This window comes from Vulpes vulpes, chromosome 13, assembly GCF_048418805.1.
Source record: "Vulpes vulpes isolate BD-2025 chromosome 13, VulVul3, whole genome shotgun sequence".
Classification (NCBI taxonomy): domain Eukaryota; kingdom Metazoa; phylum Chordata; class Mammalia; order Carnivora; family Canidae; genus Vulpes; species Vulpes vulpes.
This window is the reverse complement of record NC_132792.1, coordinates 107,903,908-107,928,745: the sequence shown is the minus strand read 5'-3', so window position 1 is coordinate 107,928,745 and position 24,838 is coordinate 107,903,908. Positions and strand designations below refer to the sequence as shown.

Genomic DNA, 24,838 nt, shown 5'->3' with positions numbered 1-24,838 from the left:
TCTTCCTTCTGGTATGAAATTGGGATCCAATTTATTTTCCACACAGAAAACCAATTGTACAATTTGGTATAAAAATACCAATGCCTCTTGAAAACTTTTTATCCCATCCTTAACTTCTCTGTCCAAATTGTTGAACACACATCAATCAAGATTTTATTCACACTATTCCTGTAAAAATTCCCTTGACAAGGCTACTGGTGACTTCCTCCTCACCAAATACAGTGAATACAATAGTTAATTCTTGGTCTTCATCCTACCTGACCCAGCAGCAGCACAAGAACCCCCTGACTACTTCCTCCTCCCTGGAGCACTTTATTTTAATGGTTTGCTTATGGGTTTCCTCCCATCTCACTTACTGATTTGTCTTTTTTCCTGATTTCTCCTAAATTCTCATATGCCCCAGGGTTCAGTTGTTGGGCTGCTTTCTTTGTCTACTTACTGTCATTTGGTTAGTGATTTCCTCTAGTCTCATGGCCTAACGGTATCTCAATCCAGGTGCTTTTCTAATTCTATGCCTGCTTCATACCTCTTCAACAATTCCAATTACATACATCCAACTACCTACTTGACATCTTCACTTTGATACTAAAATGGCATTTCAAAGGTAATGGTATAAACCTGCAATCCTAAAATTTCCCCAATCCCCCAGCTTGTGCTTCTTCCACAATTTCCCCCTTCCCCCCAACTCAGTAAATGGCCAGAAATCTTGGGATCATCTTTGTCTATTTTTCACTCACTCCTGCATAATCAGAGAATCCAACTGATTTTACCTTCAAAGTATATCCAGACTATCAGTACAGTGGACTCTTCAACAACATGGATTTAAACTGCATGGGTCCACTTACACAAGAACTTTTTAAATAAATACAGGACAGTACTGTAAGTATATTTTTTCTTCCTTACAATTTTCTTAATAACATTTTCTTTTCTTTAGTGTACCTTATAGTAAGTATTTAATATAAGTAACATACAAAATACATGCTAATGGGCTGTTTATGTTATTGGTAAGGCTTCTGGTCAATAGTAGGCTATTAGTAGTTAAGTTTTTTGGAGAGGTAAAAGTTATATGTGAATTTTCAACTGTGTGCTGCAGTTAGTGCCCCTATCCCTCCTGTTGTTTGAGGGTCTGCTGTACTTCCTACCATCTCCACTACTACAACCCTGTCAGAATTACCATTATTTCTCATCTCAGTTACCATCTCTAAATCCATCCACCTGATTCCATCCTTTTTGCCCTCTAATAGACTAGTCTTAATCCAGAAGTGCAAGTGATCCTGTTAAATTGGAAGTCAGGCTATGTAACTTATCTGCTCAAAATCTAGTATCTCCCCATCTTCCTCAGGTAGTGGCCAAGGTCCTTATAATGACCTAAGGGCTTAGCTTACCTCTGTAATCCTGTCTCCTGTTACCCCTGCCCTCACTCACCCCCTTTGTGTTAGTTTCTTTTTTCCTCAGTGTACCAGGCATGATCTTATTTTGGGTCTTTATACTTCCTATTCCATCAGAAATGCTCTTTTCCTAGATATTTTCATGACTCACTCCTTTGTTTCCTTCAGGTATTCATTTGAAAGTCCCCTTATCAGTGATGTCTTCCCAGGAACACTATCTAAAATTTCCAACCCTACTCTCACACATTCTCTACACTCCCCATCCCTTTCTTCTCCATGTATTTATATTGTATTATCATCTCTCTCCTCCTAGGATGTGTCATAAAAGCAGGGATTTTTGTCTGGTTAGTTCATTGCTGTGTCCCCAGGGTCTAGAGCTCACCTGGTACATGGTGGACATTAGCACTGCTTAGTACCTTTGCATGCTTCACCTTGTCAGTTTGGCTTCAGGTTAGATGTTTAAATATGTACATCCTCTCTCCCAGCAGCTTAATACTTCATGACCTCTACATAATTGTCACTCCAGGGGGGAAAAAGTGTGTTTATTCAACAAATATTCATTGAGTATCTACTATGTGTCAGACACTGTGTTACAAATTTAAGACACAATGGCTGGCAAGTTATACATGTCCCCTACCTTCAGGGGCATACAGATTCTGCCCACTTGCCACCCACCCCCTCCCACAACACAAAACTAAACAAGGAAATAATTAGTTCAAAAATCAATTGCTATTGGTATAAGACAGTAAAATACTTCTTTTTAAAAATATTATATAATGGATCATGTGATAAAGTGATTAAAATAAATCCTATGGCTAATCAGCAAATTCAAATATATTTAATAAATGGCTGATATGTATGAAGGATACTCTCCTAAATGCTTAAAAAAAATTTAAGGCACCTGGTGCTTGCTAAATGACCTTGCAATCAACTACACAGCACCAAAACACATATCTTATAAAATGACAAATCAGGGACCATGATCCTGGTATCTTTCCCATGTGTACTGAGCACCTACTTTGGGGTTGGAAGGGAAAAACATGAGTCATTTTCAACCTAGTACAGATTGATTCATTGAACCCTCTTCACTGATGTAAGATGAAGGTATTCCTTGCCCTTTTCCAACTATCAGAAAACAGTGCCTCTGATTTTAGTAATCAGGTAAAGATTAACATACATGATGATCAGAGTCCAAGACCCATGCCTTCGAGTAGGCTCCCAAATTACTCCTGCATCAAATTCTCCAACCCCTATATGTCCCTTCTCTTCAGAGCTAGTCTGTCATGCTATCTCAGGACAGTTCTGGGCATAAGTCTGAAGTGTCCACATCTGTCTCTGCTCTCCTCCTCTGGCCCACCTCCACCCAATCCCCCAACCATCTTAATTCTCCCTGCATATGAATCAATAGCTATTTCCTAAATTTCTTCATTCCCCCTGAGGGCTTGATAACAGCTGAAAATCCAAGGCTTCCTATGAGGAGATGCATTTGACATCCTTCAGAACTTAAGAGAGGGCCAAAAGTTTTTAATGATGGAATTCCACTTGTTTTTCTCTAGCTGTATGAGAAATGTTGGTGCATTTGGGCTTCCTCCATGGTGCCTTAAACCCCACCTTGGTGCATCTGGCACTGGGACAAATTCCAAAGAAACTCTGAGAGGGCTCTCCAGTGGCAGCTCTGAGGGGAGAGGATCAGAACAGAGTGCCCGGCTCTTCTCCCTGTGCCTCCTAAGCACATAGTTGCTGTCTGTGACAGAAAGGTGCAAGTGTTACTGGCCCTCTAACCAAGTACACTCTAACACACATTCTCCATGTCCAAGGCCCTTCAATGAATCATTATAGATATCTGGAGACAGTTTCTATAAAGTACTGGCACATAGTAGGCACTCAATAAATGGTGGCAGTGGTTTATGGTTTTCTCCATCTCTCCTAACCAAGGGTTTTAGGTCCACCAGTTCTTCCTCAAAACTGCTTTAATAAAGTTGAGAAAGTTTTTGAATAAAAATGGTGATGAATTATATTGCCTAATTAACTGTGTTGGTAATTAAATTGCAACAGAAACGGCCTGTATACACTTAACTAGATATTTATTATAGCTAAATAAGGTGATGACTGTATGATAAATACATACCACTTGATTAAAGGAAAAGACTCTGAACAAATGCTGGTGATGGGCTAAAAATATTATGAAGTTTGTGGAATTCCTCTTTTACTCTCTCACATATTTCTTCGCTTCTTTTATTTCAAAACTCTCAACTGGTTAGACAAACACAATGAAATAATCCAGTTGCTCTTTTACCAGAATTCATCTCTGTTGTTAGCTTTGTAATTAAGTATGGTGAAGTCAGATGCCATGCAGAGGGGCCACTTATAGCTGGAAGAGCCCTTGGAGGTCAGCTGGCTCACTCCCTCATGAGAAACCCAGAGACCAAGAAAGAGGCATGCCGAGGCCACCTAGGCTGGAGGCTCAGCACAAGGACATGGCCTTCGTGACTTTTTTATGTATTCTTTTCTCCTCCCATCATGGATATGTGCTTTTGGAAGTGAGTCTTTTCGTTTGCCCTAGAATAGCTCTCTGCTGCTCATTGACAGGGATAAACTTCTTCTCTTCCAGCAGAGAAAGGCACATTCTCTGAGACAGGAAGCTAAGGGGCTGGAAGTCACACTAAGATGTAAAAGACTGATAAATCCTGTTGAGAAAGTGTGTTTTGACACAGATGGTAGGAGACATTGATGGCGTTATGGCCAGTGGTATGATGAGCCAGCAACTACAGGATCAGATTGCAAAAGCCAAACATGCCCCGCGGTGCAACTGGGGGCTTGAAATCAGCCCTGGTACAAGGCATATTACACAATGGGAATAGCAAATGGTATAAAGTAGGACTGAATTTTTTTGAAGCTAGATTAACAGTAAAGCACTACTTAGGACTCTATATGTCTGAAGTGAGTGGGAAACAAGGAATGAGGGAGAACATGGAGATTGACTTTGGTTGAGTCTGATGAAGGCCAGCAGGGCCCATTTCCCAATTCTGCCAAGAGTTGTCCCTGGGCACAGCTTCTATCCCCAGAATCTTTCTGATCCAAATCCATGTGCATAGACATTTTTTAATTAAAAAGGAACTGAACACAGAAAGGAGACAAATAAGGGTACAGAAAAAGATAGTTCAGAACACATCTCTACTCAATTAATGCCAATTAGCTGTCCAAAAGATATATATTCGAAAGAGACCCTCCATTGGTTGAGTATGAAATGTGATATTTGCCAAAAAAGCATTGTAGATTTTTAAACTTTGTAAAACTGAAGTATAAAACTCCAAAAATTATTATCCTCATAATCACCTGTCATTTAATTAAAATCCAGTAATTGCCTTATTAGATCACAAAATCCTTCCTGGATGCATGTAATAGACAAAAAGAACCTGAACTTAAGTTTTTATTTAAAACAAGCTATTTGGTTCTTTGTCTTACTTAAAGATGAAGGAACAATAATAATGGTATTATTCCAATCATATGAGCCAGCCTTGTAGGATAGCAATTGGTAATGAAAGAGACATTGTATCAAGTAAGAAATCATGCATTTAAATCAATTACCTACCAGCTTTATTACTAATGCACAGGAAAGCCAAGGAGATATATAGAACACCTAGCACTGTTCTTGCTTCATATTATTTTGGGGCTATTTTTAAAGAGGAAGCCCTTGGAGATTAAAGCACACTCTATGCCTCCCATGATTCTACAATGAGATTTATCTCCTATGACAGCAGAGAACATGAGCTCTCCCTCACCAGGCCTGGGAGGTGGTGACCGACCTATCCTAGGGACCTAGACCAGGAATTCCAGAATTCTGTACAAAGCAGGTGGATGAATAATTCCACAGGGGAGTCCAAAATCCCCAGGTGATTTGAATGTGTAGCCAGGAGGGTAGTTCCTGGTCCTCGTCAGTCTCATCTGATCTCTCTTCCAGGGTGAGCATGTCTTTCAGGATTATTACCAAAATGCAATGAGCAGCATACATACTCCCTTTCCCTCTCTCACAATATGCATCTGTTAAGAGTAATGCTCTTTATTGTTAGATCATCATATTATCTCATTTAAACCTCAAAACTATTCTGTGGGATAGGTGTTATTATTCCCATGTTATGATAAAGATGGTTAAAAAAGTATCTGCCCAAACTAGGATAATATGGGGTGATAGCCCTGGACTCCACTCAGGTCCTGTGATTTGAGACCCAAGGCACACCAATTTCCCTTTTGAAATATGCTTATTCCTGGGCCTCCCCCCATAAGATTCTGATTTCATTAGTGGGTCGTGGGCATCACTGCTTTTTTAAAAATTCCAAGGGAGATTCTAACATGCAACCAACATCGAGAAACTGTCTTGAGAGCTGGGAGGCAGTATGAAAACTCCTGGCCATTCCAATAAGCACAGGAGAAGATGCTCCACATCATTTTTCATTAGGGAAAAGCAAATTGAAACCACAATGAGATACTACTTGACATAATTAGGACGGCCATTATCAAAAAAAAAAAAAAAAAAAAAAAGACAAACCAGAAAATAACAAGTGTCAGCAAGGATGTGGAGATATTAGAAGCTTTATTCATTGTTGGTGGCAGTGTAAAATGGTGAGTATAGACCAGAGTTCTCAGGCAGGGTTTGCAGATGTACTACATTTGAACTACTCCTTGAACTAGACTTTGGAATATGAATAAAAAAAAATCCTTCCAACATATCTATTTCCCTAATACTAGGCCCTCCTGTTTTACCTCATACCGAATAGCTCAGCTGAAAAATGCTCACTGAAGCACTCCATGGACAGCAGGCTCCATTCACGAAATACCACCAACCAGGTGGCCACCCCACTGTAGCCCCTTTGAGTTGGTTCCCCACATAGAATGAGACCCTCCCCTCGGGGACCTGGGGGCGCCTAGGTGGCTCAGTTGCTTAAGCATCTGCCTTCAGCTCAGGTCAGGGTCCCAGGATCCCAGGGTCCCAGGATCAAGCCCTGCATCAGGTCCCCTGCTCAGCAGGGAGTCTGCTTCTCTCTCTCCCTCTGCTCCCCCAACCACTTGTGTGCTCTCCCGCTCTTTCACTCTCTCTCTCAAAAAAAAAAAAAAAAAAAAAAAAGCCAACAACCAAAAGACCTACTCTAATGCACAGCTTCAAGTAGCAATACCTACTTCATTTCTAAACCCCACAGGGCTCTGAGCTTTAAAGAGGCAGAGCTGTGGAGATGAGCTTTCACCAGTACGTTGCTTACATGGAGGTGACTCCGGAAAAAAGGAGTGAGCTCTGAATGCAGACAAGCTGACTCCTCCCCAATTTATGGAACCAAAAGAGGCCTTTTCACCCTTATCCTGAGAGAGAGAAACAATCCTCAGGCCAAAGGCCTCCTGCAGGACCCACATCGAGTTGGTCCCTTGTCAGGTATGTTTAGCTCAGGTAGTATGTTTAAGGAAGTTATAGTTAAAGGTCATGTCATGTGCTCTGTGTGCTTGGAATCTGCAACAATTCAGGCCAGAACACATTTCCTAATGAGAATGTTGGAAGTTTATTTTTTTCTGAATTATATCTTGCACACTTCCAGGATCTTAGAAATAAGAAAGTAGTCTAAATTGAGTCATTTGAAAAAAAAAAAAATAACAAAATAAAAAAATAAATTTAGTCATTTGGGGTGTTTGATAAACTGTTTGGATAGATTTTTTTTTTTTAATTAAAAGGTAATCTTCATCTGGGATAGTCCTGGGGCCTTTAGGCAGAATTGAAAAGACAGTGAGTCTTGGCTCTTCCTGGAAGGGAATTCTGTCTGGGGTCCCTTTACTACCCTCTATGTTGAGCAGCATATCTAAGAATTCAGAGGAACTCAGTCTGTGCCCTTACCCAGAGAAGAGGCTAACCATACAAACCCAAGGAAATCCCATTCCTGAAGCCTTTTTCTTTCAAATGCGAAGAGTGTGTAAGGGTGAAAAACCTCTAGCTCCCAAGACAGTTCTCCAGAGATCTGCTTCTTCATAATTCAGAGGACTTTCAACCTAGTAAAATCTTTAGGCTGACAGGGGAGAATAAGACTCGCCAAATTCCTCTAGAATTGTCAAGAGATGCTTTATAATCCCTAGATGCAGCACAATGGAATGAACAAGCACTGGCATGTGCCGTCCCCACACCCAACTGGGCAGCTCTGAAGAAGTCTTATAACAGCTCTGAGCCTCAGTTTCCCTTCAGACAAAAAAAGTAATGAAGTCCATCATATCTACCCCAGAAGAAGTCAGTATGTTATTAAACAAATGTATTTTATGAAGGTATCCAGAAAAAATTCTAATAAACTCTTAACAAATATAAAACAATTTCACATTTATAGTACTCATCTTGCCTTAATGCAGGCACCCAATCTATCCTGGGGGGTGGGAAAATGAGGAGTGGCTTGTGGCATTTGGCAACAATTTATACCACGAATAAATACACCCACGTTGACATTTTCAAAGACTGGCTCATAAGAAAAGTCCTTTTTTTCCCTGAAGCATTAAGAGAAAATGTGCATGATTATCATCCGTCTAAAAAAAAATGGAGAAAAAAAGAGGGAGGAGAAAAGGAATACAGCTGAACTGACACCGAGAAACTTGCCATTTTATTCTGCACAATTGAACTTCATTAATCATAGAAAATCAGAGATGGAAAAGACCTCATAGGTCACCCCATCTATCCCTCTGAAAGCATTAAAAGCTTTCAAATGAGACAGAAATCGGAGGTCCTGATTGCTGATGGTCATTAAAGATGTTTTTTGTGAAGAAAAATGTTAACCTCCATGTCCCTGACAAATTACACTCTGGGTGTTGACAGGCTGCCTTTGCCAAAGCGCCCTGGCTCTGAGGTTGGAGGTCACCACCTCTTAGCATGAGTGCCACTAAGTGGCTTCATCAGGGGCCCCTATTAGATAACCACCACTTGCTGTCTGGCAGGGCTCTGGGGGAAAGGAACAGGGTCTATTTCCCTGGTTTTCCTTTGCTCCCCCTGCATGAAAAGAGGAATGCAGTTTCCCCTCTGAAAACACCTTCCTCTCATGTTCCACTTCTCACAGGGAGCCTTCCTGCTTTTGCTACCTCTCAGTAAGAGCCTCTCCTCTAGCAAGAGCCCAGCTCTCTTATTTTAGAGAGTTGTCCTTCTCCCACTCCATATAGCTCTTGTGGGGCAAGACCCTAGTTTCCAGTTCAATAGAGTGCTCACATGCCCCAGCCTGCCCTATCATAGCAGCTCAGCCCTCTGACTACAATTACTGGCCAGAAATGAGCACATGACCAAACCACTCCAATATGAGTTATTCTCTGGAATTGTATATAGAAATTGTATATAGAAAGAAGCTTTCTTTTTCCACTGATGTCACTAAGGTGGCATGAAACAAACTGAAAACTGGAGCAGCCACTCCTACTACATGAAAAGTAGCCTATCAGATCAGAATAGAATGAGGACAATAATCAGATGTATGCATCTCATGAGTCCCTAAGAGCAACCACCCCCCTTTTTTTTTCATTTATGTAAGCCAATAAATTAAGCTTCTTAAGCTACTTTGAGCTAGGTTTCTCTCCCTGGGAATCCATGGAGTCCTGACTGCTAAATGTCCACCAGGTTTCTGCCATTTTATGCTTGTTTAGGCATGGAAGTTTTGACTCCCCAACAGAATGACAGCCTGTTTGGGGGGGTGGGGGGTGTGCAGAAATCATGCTTTCCTCCTCTCTGCAGAGCCTCAGTATAACAGGTCAGTATTAAGTAGTAGGTCATTTAATTATATCCAAGTATTTTTGCCAACAGGAACCTTACTTTTTTTTTTCCCTGCCAGTATCTGAGAAGCATAGTGAATCATACCCCCAACTCATTGGTTGATGTCCTCACAAGGAAGGCAGTCCAATTCCTGCTGGGGCATACATTCTCCTCTAAGGATAGGATGAACATGCCTATGTTCAGCCTGGGCCAGCTGAAGTGTCTCTCAGCTCAGCAGGTCACTCCTGGCATTGACCTTCATTTCTCCAGGGTATCCTGTGTTATGACTTTTTGTTCAGGGCTGTGCTTCACACTGTACATATCATATATGAATCTTCTCACACCACCTAAGACTGACCCTTTTATTTCCTTCTTGTCACATATCTATGCTATTGTAACCAGCAGTCAGGCCCAGTTTGGGGACCTGCCCCTTCAGGGTAAAGGAGAGAATCTGGTGTGGGGAACTTTTAATAAAGGCAAAGGAGGCACTTGGCATCAGCCACACTTCAGCCCAAAGGCTGAAGATAACAAGAAAAACAAGTTACCTGGAGGCAAGTCAGCAGGTACTGCCCCAGGTGGGTAGCACACAGATGCCATAAACTGTTCTCAGGTGCACTGGCCCCAGACTATTCCTAGGCAGCTTGTAGGAGGGCAACACCAGGAAGAGTAGCCCAGATCAGGGAATGGTGCCCATGAGCAAGGCTCCAATATTTTGGACTCAGTCTCTTCAAGACTGGGGCTTTGTTTCTATAGAGAAATATAATCTGAGTTTCAAATGATAATATAATGGTTAGAATGTAGGGGACTCATATATTATAATACTACAGTATTTTGATAATTTTAATTATCCTTAGGAAAACAGATGATTTATATTTAATTGCCTTACTACAATAAAATAAAGTGGTTGTAACTATAATTGTTATATTTAATATAGAATGCACACTATAAACTAGAGTAGTCCTATTATAATAATAATTTTAAAAACCCACATGATTTAGTTAACAATTGCTCATTTTGGATGTTTGAACCTGAGGTGTTTTGGGGGGTTTTGTTTTGGTTTTGTTTCTTTGTTTGTTTTGTTGTTGTTGTTGTTGTTGTTGTTTTCTTCCAGGCTAACTGTAAGAAGAATTGTAAGACCTCAAGCAAACGTCTATTCTATAAAATGCTATACCCCACTGCCAGGTCAGGACATGCATGTTCCCTGCCTGGGTGACTGGATGGTCAACTATCAGGAGGAAATAATTGTCCTTTACAAGCTAGCCTCAAGACAGGAAAGGCTTACCTCCATTTTTAAAAGCAACTTTATTGAAATATAATTTATTTATAATATACTTCATCCATTCTGAGTGTAAAATTTGATGAGTTTTGATAAATTTGTATATCCATTTAGTCATCACCACGATACATGAATATTGAAATAAATATTAAAAAATGCAAACAATATAGTACAATTAGGGTTCCTAATGATAAGGAATGGGATAAAGAAATTCAACCTGAATCAACACAGATTTGTTTGGTAATGGGATTAAAATCACCCAGTCCAATAACTGGCATGTTATCAATGATAATTTTATGTAAAAAGTGAAATCATTTTTATATGCTAGTGTGTTAGACATTAAGTATTGTGGCACAAAATGGTGATGCAAACTATTTAAATAGTAGGTTGAAAGTGATGCAAACCCCAAGAGAGGAACATATAATGTGGAAACTAAGAGAGAAATGAAGAAGTCTGACTGTAGAAATGTGAAAATCACTCACGGTAACATTTGAATTGAGATTGGATTTAAAAAAAAACAACTAGCTTTTGAAAGATACAATGTAGGAGTCATCAGTGGTGAGAACAGCTCACCAAAGAAACTGCTCCAGCAAAAGCACAGAAGCCTGAAATTGGTTTGTGTTCATAGGACAATAATAGACCAAAAAAAACAAAAGTAAGAAAGTAAGTTAATATGCATTTGAGGGATCCCCCTACCCAAAATGTCCTGGCTAACTATCTATCCAAAGCATGTATTTTTCTCGAAGCTTTACTTCTTTAAACTATAGAGGAGCCTGGGTGACACAGATAGTTAAGCATCCAACTCTTGGTTTTGACTTAGGTCATGATCTCAGAGTTGTGAGCTCAAGCCCCACATCAGCTCTGTGCTCAGTGTGGAGTCTGCTTGGGTTTCTCTCTCCCTCTCCTTCTGCCTCTACCCTCCAAAATAAGTGAATAAATCTTTAAAATACATATACACACACGGAGCCACGCTATATGATGCTTTTTGAGTATGTGTCCCTAAGGTAAAAATGGGAAGGAGATTGTGAAGTAGGGAAGAAGAGTTTAAGTTACCAAGTATCCAAGAAGAGAGAGAAATATGTGCCCAAAAAGGCATCTAGGAGCAGAAAAATAAGGAGACCTTAAAGGCATTCAGTGACATGAAAGTCTTGCTCCATCCGATTAACCCTGAAAGTTGATTTGTTGGAATGAACCATGTATAGGAGAGCACTATTTACAGCTATAGCTTATGAATCAAATGATTTTGTTCAGCCATCCTGCCATGTGACTGCTCTCTGTCACTAGCTGAGACCTCTCTCAAAGTGGAAGCTCTCTGCGAAGACCCCTTCGCCCCCTATGGTGGAAGCCCAGATTCCAATAAGTTAAACCTTGGCTGCCATCACCAATGTGACTACAAAGGAAGCCCTAATTGTTAAGTACAGTGTGATTAAATGTCTGTCAACCCTCATGTGTTTGATTCCTTCCCTCTGTACTCTTCAATTATGGGAAAACCTTAACCCTGTGGTTAAGGTTATTTTGGGAGCCAAGGACATCTCCTGCCAAAGACCAAGAGTGATATGTACCATTATGGCCCAATAGTTCAGTGCAGCTGTTTTCTGAGACTGTGTTTCCTACAAGATGAAAAAGCATTCTTCCTCTCTCAGAGGTACTGATGCAAAGAGGGCAAAAGGGTGATGGGCAGTTCAGGCACCAAGCTGAGACTCTAGAATCTCATCTCAGGTCTGCTTAGGAGATTTCAGACACTCTCAGAGCCTGGAGGACTTTCAGAACACTTTTCCTTTAGTCAAGTGAACTATAAATATCTCTACTCTTCTTGAGTCTTCAACTCCAAGTTTGATTCCATCACTGTCAGAAAACTGAGAATATTCTAAACAAATGAATTAAAGTACATGTATTACTCATCCAACATGTGCTGGCACTCTGCTCTTAAGAAATTGACATCTTGATTGGAAAATGAAACACCCAAAAAGTAATGAACATAGCCAGGACTGAAGAAATTTCAAGGGAGTTAATATTACAGAGAATGGGAATTTATTTTCTCTTTACTGATTTATTTTGGAGAGAATTAGGGGTAAGACTTCCCATTCTTCTCATCTAAAACAAAAATTTAAACTTTTTATACCCAACTCAAATTTCCCAGGCTTTAATTTTCTTTCACAGGGCCCTTTACAGATATTGAAAGTGGGAGACTACCAACCAATTTATAAAATTCAATGATACCTAGTGGTGAACTTTCCGTTAGAAAAAGACAGACAAACTCTTTTCAACTGTTCCTTCCCTGACCACTTCACTGGTTCTTTTTTAAAAATTCTTCTTTGTCTTCTTAGTCCCTAAATGTGGATTTCTTTAATATTCTGACTTGGTCCTCATCTATACTCTTTACATACTCTTGCTTGAAACTCTCAGTCATGCTTAAGAGTGTTAGAATGATAAAATATTTTACAATTCTATGCACACTATGTGAGAAGATACTGTGTTCCAGGCACCAAACTGAGATCCAGACAGAATAATTGACTTTCTGATATCATATCACAATTTAGTTTTGTAACCACTAATAAAATCCACATTCATAATAGCAAAACTCAAACAAGAAAAATGACTTACGTGGTCTTTCACTGTTTTCACTGATTTAGTTGATGAGATATTTTATGATTGTGCAGATACAAACTCAGTGCTCTAGCTTTTTGCTGTTGTAACCAAGTTTAGTATAATGACTGGATGTTCAAAAATGAGAACATTCTGGCAGAACATATTTCTTCTCAGGTCATCCAAGATCAGCACTCCTAAGAAATGCTATGGGGAGCTAGTTCATTAATAAGATAGACTCCCTTTGGCCCACATTGTCAAACACAAATCCTCTATTCCCTTTCTTTCAGCAATGAGCTAACAGATCTAATATATCTGTCAAATGAAAGAAAAATATATAGCTCCCTAGTTTTCTCTCCCTTCTGCTTCCTTTATCTCCCAGGTGAAGCCTAGATCCTTTGAGAATGGGTAAGAACCCTGTGATGGTGCTGATGTTGATTCAAGGAAACAGAATAAAAAGGTCACTAGATTACTCACTTTATCAAAGTTCCAAGTTCCACTATTAACTCACTGACCATACAACACTTAGCAATCTATTCAATCCTCAGGACTACAATTTCCTTAATTGTCAAGTCAGAGTAATACACACCCTACCCATCTAGAGTGGTCATTCTTTCTAAACCAGACACCAACAAACATATGTTAAGTCCAGGTATCCCTATGGATGCCCTTCATTCTTCTACAATCTATCATGATGGATATTACCATTATTTACTCAAGTAACAAAGACAGTTTCAGCTCAGAGAAGCACCAAAATCTACTCTATCAACACAACCAGTTGATTCTACTTCAATAATATTTTATTAAGTCTTCCTCTTCCTTATCCCTTTTCCCTACTTTAAACTTTTATCATGTTTCATCTGGATTATCCGAGTGGTTCCCAGTTGGTCTATGGATCTCCCTGCCTCCCATCTTGGCCCTGCCAATTCATTCTATTGCCAAAATGACATTTCTAAAACTTAAAGCTTAGATACCATTTTCTAGTTAATATCCCTAGATATTATCCCTAGCAATGCAAAGCATTGCTTTCGTGAAAACATTCATGTTCTTGGCTAATATTAAAATGCCCTTCCATTGAACACTGAGTGTTATATGTAAGTGATGAAATCACTAAATTCTACTCCTGAAATTAATATTACACTATATGTTAACTAACTAGAATTTAAATAAAAACTTAATAAAATACCCTTCAAAATCCCTATCCCCACAACCTGGCCCTTACTTGTCCTATTTCCTTCACCTGGTTTTACTCTTTGACTTTCCCCGACCCTCACTTTTGTCACCCACATCCTCACTGTTTCAATTTGCCTAACACTCTTCATATTCTAGCATATCATTGCTATTGTATTAGCTAAAATAAGTACACCTTCTTCATATTCCCACAATAGTATGTGTCAAGATGTGTGAAGGGTCTGAGATTTTATCCTACCTACAAGCTAACAAGTTAGCTTGCTACACTTCATGGACATAAGAATCATTGCATTAATCCGAGTATCATCTTTTGTTCCAGTTTCCAGTTCCTACAGGGCAACTCAAAGGAAGCTAGAAGGCATCTACAAACATAGCGGATGATGTTATAGGAGAACTCTGATCTTAGGGAAACCAAATATTTTATAATGAGTAGTAAATCCACCTGCCCTTTGTCCCAAATGAAGACATACTCCATCTTCCAAGATTGTTCATTATACTAACATCCTTGGAAATATAGTCCAAAACAAGGAACAGTGCCCACTTAAACAACGTGCAGAAACTTGAGAGAGTCATACAAAATTGTCTTCCAACACACTGAATATTCTGCAATCACAGTATTTATAACACTGAGTTCTTGCTATCCCCATAACTATCTGTCACTAGATTTTGAACTTTTTTTAAAAAAAGATTTTATTTATTTATTCATGAGAGACACAGAGAGACAGACAGACACACAGGCAGAGGGAGAAGCAGGCCCCATGCAGGGAGCCTGATGTAGGACTCGATTCTGGGACTCCAGGACCACATCCTGGGCCAAAGGCAGGAGCTAAACTGCTGAGCCACCCAGGGATCCCCAATTTTGAACTTTTCTTGAGAGAGAGAGGAAGAAAGAGAGTGTGTGCACACATGTGCATGTGCACGCATATAAGTGGGAAGGGGAAGAGGAGGAGGGAGAGAGAGAATCCCAAGCAGACTCCATGCCCAATGCAGGGCTCAGTCTCTATGACCCCAGATCACAACCTGAGCAGAAATCAAGAATTGGATGCTTAGCCAACTGAGCCACCCAGGTACCCCTTTGAACTTCTTGATGATAGAGATTAAGCCTTGTAATAAGGATTCTTATTTAATGTACAACACATAGTTGGGATCTCAAATATATTTATGGAATAATAAGATAATTTATGAAGAATCTTATATGCACATTTCTCTGTACATTCCTTAACAAAGAATTCAGGTAACTTCAATTAGATAATGGATATGGAATTTTCTAGGTCATAATAAGCTATTTTTTAATAAGATGTTTTACTAAGTCTTGAAAATTTTCTCCAGATAAGTTTTTCTTATTTTAAAAATGGAGTAGTTGAATTGTAAGATGCATTTATTACTCAGAGCCTTGTCTCTAGGTCTCAATTTTCTTGAATGTCTTTGAACAATTACTGTAAGAAAGCAAACACACACCCCAACCCACACTATGTTCATAGAGTAATTCCTGATAGGAATCATTGCTGTGTTTACTTCTATGGACTCCCTCAGTTAGGTGAACCCAAACTTTTCTATTTAATTCCTTTGTAAAGCCTCCAACCTCCTCTAGCCAAATTCTCCAGATCCAATTTCTTCTTATCTCCTCTTAAAATTCCTTTACACAGTGGTTACACGATAATGTATTCCCTTGCTGGGGTTTGAGAAAGGATGGTATCATCCTCTGATGCCATCTCATTTATAGAGCTAGAATTCTCTGAAAGCTATGGTGTTAGTGTTTTAGGGTATGGAGAACTGAGGTGGCAGTCAAGAGATTTAGAGATGGATATAAAATTAACAAAAACAATCTCCCTTGGAAATTGTGAGTGTGGTGAAACTCAGAACCAGCTCAATCTGCAGGTATTATATATTTTTTTGTATGTCTCAAATTATCCCCTCATTGATCTATTCCTTCTTACTTGTCTTCAAATATCCTTGCCCCATTCACCATTTAATAAATTGGGAACACTGTCTCAAGAGCATGGTGATAGCACACATATAATTTAAGAAGAGACTAAGGGAACTAAGGGGAAATGGGCTCACCTATAGTCCTTTTACATTTGCACATCATTAAAAACATATATGAGCTTTATTGTATTTTATTATCTTTTAATGGGGAACATTTATAAGCATTTATATTTATTGCCATAATTGATGTCCTTAGGCTTTAGCATTTCATAAGATTCCTTAGCATTTTCTTAATTTTCTGTCTTTTGCTGGATTGTGATTTAACTTTTTTATTTTCTAGCTATCTAGAAAGTTATAAATCCATGCATACAGATGTATATATATATATATATATATATATATATATACACATAATGAGATATATATATATATAGATAGATATATCTATATATATCATTATATTTTCAGGAAGATAAAGCTATAGAAACCAGGATATCAAGAAACAGAACATTGCTGGTATCTTAGGAGTGCCCTTGTCCTCCATTCTAGCCTCTGGCCTTCCAAAGGTAATTGCACCCCTGATTTTTAAGAGCATGGGTCAGTTTTGTACTTTATATAAATGGAATTATCCAGTATGTATTCCTTTGTGACTGTCTTCCTTAGCTCAACATTATATTTATAAGTTATATCCACATTGTTTTATGTGGATATAGTGCATTCATTCTCATTGCTATATAGTAGTCCTTTGAGTGAATGTACCATAATATATCTAACCATTGCACTGTTAACAGGCATTTTTATAGTTTCCAGTTTGGGAGTATTAAGAATAGTGTTACTTCTGGCTTCTCCTTAAGATGTAGAAAACGAGAAAGAGCGTAACTCCCCCACTTACAACAAAAATGCTGCACAATCCACAAATTCATTACATTACTTGAACTTGTCAGTGATCTGAGCTTGCAGAACAATTAACTTATCTGAAATCTAAGTAAATACAATTGTGTGCAAGGAAAGATAGAACAGGGATGCCTGGGTGGCTCAGCGGTTGAGCGTCTGCCTTTTGCTCACATCGTGATCCTGGGATAGGGATCGAGTCCTGTATCAGGCTCCCTGCGGGGAGCCTGCTTCTCCCTCTACCTGGGTCTCTGCCTCTCTCTCATTCTCTCTCTCTCTCTCTCTTTGCCTCTCATGGATAAATAAATAAATCTTTAAAAAAAAAAAAAAGAAGAAGAAGAAGAAGAGATAGAACACAAGCACTTGCTCACCTGGGGCAGATGCTGCCAGACATTGGTTAAGTATTCAGCAAAAAATTCTTACTGAACTGTTAAGGCCAACTGATGAATCTCAAGAGAATATAGAACTCCTGAGGATGCAGATACAATGGAAACTTGCAACCATTTGCAGGCTCTTCTATATGCACCTAACCAGTAATCCGGAAAACAACTGATGAGAGTCCTGAAGAAGTGCCCCCTTGTAGTTCAAGTCTGAAGGAAGTGAACAGCAGCAGGAGCTACAGGAAAGGCATACAATCCCATCTAGATTCTCCTTGCCTGTTGTCTCTTCAGAATAATAGTCTTAAACCACTAGGAAAAGGCAACCAACACTATCACACTTAGAGCAATGAGTGAAAGCCTCCTGTGTCTGGGGGAGGAGAACATAGGAAAAAACAACTCCTACCCCGGGAAAGGTACAAAGATATGAGGTGGGCCCAGGACTGCCCCCAGGGATGGGGCAGGAGCACAAGAAGACCACAGCCCTGAGACACAGTACCTTTATAAAACTTAAGTTTAATTATAAGAACTTTGTATACATGTACTCCCCATCACAGGCTAAGAACCATCAAGTTACAAGTAACAGTAGAATACTGTTGTGGAGGAACAAGAGCATAAAAAGAAACTCAAGCATAACGTAAAGGGAAGATCTAAAGTGGCTTCAACATTGAGAAAAAATCTCTGGCAAACCAAAACCCAATCGCAAGACAAGGCAGTATTGAGGTATTGGAAGCATGTGGCCCATTGAAGGTAACCATAGCAACAACAAATCTTAAATCCAGCTCAACTCCTAATCACGTTCATGTATATACCCAAGCTAAAATTTTAACAGAAGGAAAGGCATACCTATCCTCAAGCATATGGATTACTTACTGTAGCCTCCAGTGTCTACACAAGACACGTCTTTCAACAAAAACTTATAAAGCATATCCCAAAAAAGCAAGGTGGCAAAAAAAATGCTGTCCAGAGACAACACAATTAACAGAACTAGATACACATATGACACAGATGTTGGAACTATCAGACATGGAATTCAAAATATCTATAGTTGATACATTAAATGCTCTAATGATAAGATGGATAACATGCAATATCAGATGGGCTATTTGAGCAGAGAAATGAAACCTAGGAAGAAGAATCAAATGGAAATGTTAGAAATGAAAACACAGTAACAGACATGAAGAAAGACGTTTAAGAGCTCATCAGTCGACTCAACACATTTGAGGAAAGAATCAATGAACTTGAAAACAATAGAATTACCCAAACTGAAACAGAAAACAATAATAATAATAGTAGTAGTAGTAGTAGTAGTAGTAGTAGTAGTAAAAGAAAAGAACATACAAAAGCTACAAGGCACTATCAAAAAGTAGAGCATAGGGATCCCTGGGGGGCTCAGTGGTTTGGAGCCTGCCTTCCGCCCGGGGCGTGATCCTGGAGTCACAGGATAGGGTCCCACATTGGGCTCCCTGCATGGAGCCTACTTCTCCCTCTGCCTGTGTCTCTGCCTCTCTCTCTCTGTATCTCTCATGAATAGATAAATAAAATCTTAAAAAAAAAAAAAGTAGAGCGTATTTATAACTGACTCTCAGAAGGTGAAAAGAGACAGAAAATGGGACAGAAAACATACATGGAAAAATAAGAGTTGAGAATTTTCCAAAATGAATACTGTTTGTGGCACCAATCAAGGGAAAAAAATAAAACAATAGTAAAACTATAGAAACCAAAGACAAGGAAGTATCTTGAAGGCAGCCAGAGGAAAAAGACATCTTACCTATGAGGAAAAGAAGGTAAAAGCTAAAATAGATTTCTCATCAGAAACTATGCAAACCAAAGGAAAGTCAAATGGCATTTTAAAGTATTTTAAAACGCTGTCAATTTACTATATTCAGAAAATAAGTCTTTCAAAAATGAATGAGACACAACTACTTTCTCAAAAAAAAAAATTCAATGTTAGAAGACCTATATTTGAAGAAAGATCAAAGAAAGTTTTTAAAACTAAGATACCAAAATAAGAAAGAAAGAATAAGATACGAAACAGAAACTGGGATCTATGCAAAATAAAACAAAAAAGGATGAAAATAGAATTAATAAAGGCAAAATAAAATTTTCTTTATTGCTATTTTAATAGCTCTGGGAGATAAACATCTAAAGCAAAAAATAGTAGCAGTTTATTGTGCTTATAGTATTTATAAAAGTAGCATGCATGATAAAAATAATACAAAGGATATAAAAGAGAAATTGGGAGTAACATTCATGTGAATTAAGAGTCTGCTATATTTACCAAAAATACTTAACTCTGTATTTTGTAGGCCCCCTGTACATAGAACAACTGGGTGGCCAGAATATGTTGGTCATGGAGAAGAGGCAGGCAGGCTTCTCATCCACTGGTTGCTCTTAGCACCTAGGCTAGACAAGGCAAAAAACCAATCACCCTTCAGAGTCAAGGCCACAAAGCTCCTTATAAAACAACTCCAAGGAGAAAGGAAAGCCAACTATTTTTATGTATTCCTGCTACCTACTTTTCTTTAAGCTTTGTCATATTTTCTCAGACACTTGGAGAAAGAGCCCACACTTAGTCTCCTCGTTATAATTCAGCTTCTTTTCTGGGGCCCCAGTTTATGGAAAGAAAGCCTCTCTAGAAATGAAGACTTCGGGCTACATAGACCATGGAAGGGGCAGTTCCCCCGTAGCATTTTTTTCTTTTCTTGCTTTCTCTTCCACCATACATACCAAGGGAGCCCACTTAGAAGAAAATTTACAACAGAAGCTGGAAATCCAATCTTTCAGGCAACAAAAAGCTGCAAGAAAAGCTCAGGAAGGTAAAATTTGAGAAAGGAATGGTTGCAATTTTGATGGTGTGTCAAATCTGCAACGGCTGAGTGAATTCCGGGAGCTGCCCAGGGCCGCCCAGCCCTAGGGGTGCTGAGCTGAGCTAAAGAGGTTGGCAGGTGGTAACAGAGAAGAGCAGGACTACTGTGGGCAGCTTCTCAAGGGAGGCAAGGGGCAGCCTGGGGATATGACACAGACCCAGGCTTACCTCCAGAGCCACCTGCACCATTCTATCACAATCCAATAAAACATGAACCTGGAGAGCCACCATTTGTAAAGCAACAAGCAGCTACCTGTGTAAAATCCAGAGCTAAAACACACAGCAAGAACAAATCCTCCAGCAGCCACCAGCTCAAGGCTGGAAAGCAAAAGCTGTTGGCACCATGCAGCTGCTCTGCTAATGCCTATTTTGCACAGGGAGCCTAAGAAGCAACCAAGGGTAAAGAGTCCACACACACAGTCCAAAATTGCCACCAACATGCTTCTGAGGTGGCCCCTAATGTCACTTTCTATGTGTCCAGGAGATGGTCCTGTTACAGTATCACAGGTGAGGGTGAGCTATACTTTCACACACTTTCCTCCACCTCCTAAGACTACATTGTGTTTGTGTCTGCAGGAGGCACACCTCCCAAACAATGAGCCTCAGGACAGAGTGTCATAATGACAAGCAAGCTTCAAAGAACTTCTACATGCAATTCAACAGGTCAGAAGCACTGAAACTGCTAGGAACCCCAGAATGCTGTCTGATTCCATGTCCCTGTCACCAAGAAAAATATCTTCTGCTAAAACAAAACTATTCATCCTTCAATGTCACCATCTTCCTATACCACAAACCCTTTTCTGACCATGTCAGTCAAAACCTAATTCCCTAAAGGGATTTGTCTAACACTTAAATATAACTTTTCACCTAACAAATAGACAAAGATAAAAATATCCAGTCCTGGCAAAATTAAAAGGAAATAAGGCATTTATTTGCACATTGGTACAGTTCTCCAAAAACCAGTTCATCAATGTCCATAAACTGGAGAATGTATGTAACCCTGGACTTGGAATTTCTCTTCCAGGAATTTCTCCAACACAGACAAGTATAGACATGGATGTTCGTGAAAAGCAAACTCATATTGAGGATAGGTCTGGAGATACTTCCTAGCTCTGCCTCCTGGAGCTGTCCCTTGGAAGCTCTAAAACCATCTGAATCTCAGTTTTTGTAACCGCAAAATGAGGTTACACACAGGGTTATTATGAAGATTAAATGATATAATGCATCCAATCTGGAACTTAATGAAAACCTCCCAACTTCCCACTTTTGTTATTTTATTGTAATTCAAATATTTTTCAGAAACTTAGAGAGCTACTAATCAGATTTGATCAGAAAGATTATGATTGATCTCTGCAATAGAATTCCCAACAGGATTCTGAAAGAATAAAAGTTCTATATACATATTGAGTTTTTTAAAAAACAGATTTCAGAAGAACCTCTGTATGTATGTGTGACTCTATGCCCCCATGCACATATGTGACTATGGTGTGTATGGTCTGTGTGGTATGTATATTTCAATGTGTGTGTGAGTCCTGTGTATATACCTGTGGTGTATGTGTGAGTTTTCTGTGTTTCTATATAGTATGAGCATGTCTATGAGTTCTGTGTACATATCTTCAGTACATATGTGTGAAATCTGTGGGTGTCTGCAGTATATGCATATGTGTGTGTATCTCTGGTGCATGTGTGCATGTCTGGGTGTAAATTCTGTGTGTCTGTAGGGTGTGTGGGTCCTTTGTGTGAGTCCTGCCATATGTGTGTCTGCAGGGCATATGTGTCTGTGCGGTGCATGAGTTCTGTGTATATATGTGTGGTGTATCTGCATGCAGATTCAGTGTGTGTCTGTGGGGTGAAAGGAGTAGTATCTACAGGTGTGTGCATGTCTACAGGTTGTGCATGTGCCTGCATATGTAGCCAGTATAAGAATCTGAGCTCTAAAAAAAAAAAAAAAAATAGAATCTGAGCTCTGGTACAAGAGAAACCTGAGTTGGGTTCTTGTCCCATCACATAGCAGTTCATCTTGCACAAATTATTCAACTTCTCTGTTTCCAACTTCATTACCCTGCAAAAAAAAAAAAAAAAAAAAGCCTATTATGCCCTGTCCATGGACTACGTGAGAATAAGATGATAGAATGCATGGGAAGTACATAACACTGTGTCCAGCACATAGTAGGTGCTCAGTAAAGTGCAGCAATTTTTCATCATTGTCATACTCAGAGAGATAACTGGATAGATGTTATCTGGGTAACAGGACTATAGTAAAATTTATGTTTATTTTGCTTGAATATTTTGCATGCATATATATTATCTCTGAATAAACCAGTACTGAAAAAGTACGGTACTGAAAAAAAGTACTTCCCCTTCTCAACAACAACAACAACAACAAAAAAAAAAAACCTGAGATCTACATCAGTCACCACCACAATACAGGCAAAATACCTTTTAAACCCAGATCCTAGTGCCAAGTATCTCTATCTTTCAGAATGCATCTCTCTACTCTTCCCTGAAATTCCCATCTTTATTGTATTATTGTATTTAATCCAGCACTTCTGGATTAAAAGCCCAGGCTGTGATGTTATGTCCAGAAATCCCTGCTTTAAATTCCCATGACACCTGGGATTGGCCAGTTGTTGGAGCAACTGTGTATCTTAATCCCACTAGAATTGATTTTTTAATCAGATTAACTTGTTGTCACTTTGGAAGGTATGATGGTAAAGGGCAGCTCAGTGTTAGTCCCTGTCAGAGTGTGAGACGGGGAAGCCAGGAGTGATGGAGATAAGTCCTTGGCAGAAAGGGATTTTAAAGGTGAGCACCTGACATCATGGGCTGGGGGTAGGGGGCGGGTGACTAGAAGCCCTGCATGAGTAAAGAGGGGGTGGTATGGGAACACGAAAGAAAAAACTCACTTTCTTTACGATTTGGTTTAGGTCACATTCCCTCACAAGGGCAGGGTTCTCATTTAGCACATTTATCTGAATCACCTGGAGAGCTTGCTAGAAATGCAGATTTCAGGCAAGACCCTTGCCTCTCCCCCAAGAGATTCTGGCAAAGGTATGAAGTGTGGCCTAGCTATCTACTTCCCTGGTGAGGACTGGATTAATCACTACAGAGCAATAAGGAAGGTCCTTGGGGTTAAAATCTCACTGTGAAAAATCGATTGCTTGACCACTTTTGCAACTGTGTGTCTTCAGTTTAGTTACACAACCTCTCTGGGCTATTCATGCCAGGAAATAAGGGTGATGGTCCAGAACAAAATGATGATGAGGCTATAAAGGTTGGATAGTTTCTGCCTAAAGATAAAAGCTGGCTGATGTGAAGCCAAAGCCCAGTTCGTCCATTCTCTGAGAGGGTACAGGGTGCTTTGAGGATGGTTTCTGACCCTAGGGTCGCCTAGCCTGTTTCCCCTGCCTCAGAAGCTTCGCCAACCTTCCTGGTTCTGCAGCTGCTGCCTCCTGCGAGTGTGCTCCACTGCCCCCTGGTGGTCTCATCTGGGAAGGTGAACGGCCTCTTTCCCGGTTGGGCTTTATCCAGGGCCCTGAGCAAAGGCACAGCTGCCAGGCCAAAGGTAGAGGACTGAGTGAGCCACTCTGGAGGCTCTGGGAACGGAAATGCTCCCACTACCACTGCCGCCTGCTCGCTGGTACTCAAACCGTCCCTGTGGAGGGTCGCCACTCTGCATAAGGGTTTTGTGTCCTTCAATGCTTCCCCAGCCTTGAGCCAGGCTCTTGCTGCGAGCAGCACACACAGAAGGGATGGGTCTGGGAGACGTACCTGTTGCCTCTGGAGCTGAAAGAGCTCGGTTTGACCCATGAGGTCATTGCACATGCGGGCAGGACTGCTCAGAATTCTGCACTAAAATAGGTTAAGAAGCCAGCTCTGAGGGCACACCCCGAAGACTCCCAACAGTCACTCAGCTTCAGCAGGAAGAAGGACCCAAAGGCTGAATGAGAACTCTGCACTCCTGGTAAAACCTGACCAAAGATCTAAACCTCAGGGCTAGCTGTAAGCAAGGCTGGTCAATGGTCAGAGTGACCCCCCCACCTGAGAGCCCTGTTGCCACCAGCTTGGCCTTTCTGACCCTTCCTGTTGAAGCCTTAGGCTGCACCACTCCTGAGTCCACCAGCAAGCCCCTTGGCCCTCCACACAATAACACACCCTGCCCTGTACCCCATTTCCCTAGGCACGTACCCCTAAGCTGGGCCTGTGGGCAGGATGAAGCCCCTATTTGGACCTTCCTGAGTCACCTTGGTGACTTGGTTATCCAATTCTTTAGTGACCCTATTGGTGTCAGATGGAGGCTACAGGGATTTGAGGGTAGCTAGTGACAGAGGCCACAGAGATCTGGGTGCCATCCTTTAGCTGAAAACATACTACCTGGACGTGGTCTGACCACAGGGAGCAGGCGTTTAGGATAGCTGTCACAGCACCGTGCCCCTGTATTCAGGCACACCCTCCATGGACTGAGGACTGGCTCATTTCACAGTCCGTGATCCCAACCTGGGTGTCTGTGAGGACAGAGGGTGGGACTGGGGCGCCCAGAGCTGGTCATCTCACACAACCAGCCCCAGACAGTGTGGTGAGAGAAGG

General features: G+C 40.3%; 1 long non-coding RNA gene across 4 annotated transcripts in view; it reads right to left on the bottom strand.

The window, feature by feature from the left end:
* The window catches only part of LOC140594952 (uncharacterized), a 434,463-nt gene that overhangs the window by 191,156 nt on the left and 218,469 nt on the right, over positions 1–24,838 (bottom strand). Inside the window, exon 3 of one of the 4 annotated variants that reach the window (XR_011996236.1) lies at positions 22,224–22,313. The exons of the other annotated variants lie outside the window; for them this stretch is intronic. This is a non-coding gene — a long non-coding RNA (uncharacterized lncRNA). Of the gene's footprint in view, positions 1–22,223; positions 22,314–24,838 lie in introns of those variants that run through there. 4 annotated transcript variants of the gene reach the window in all.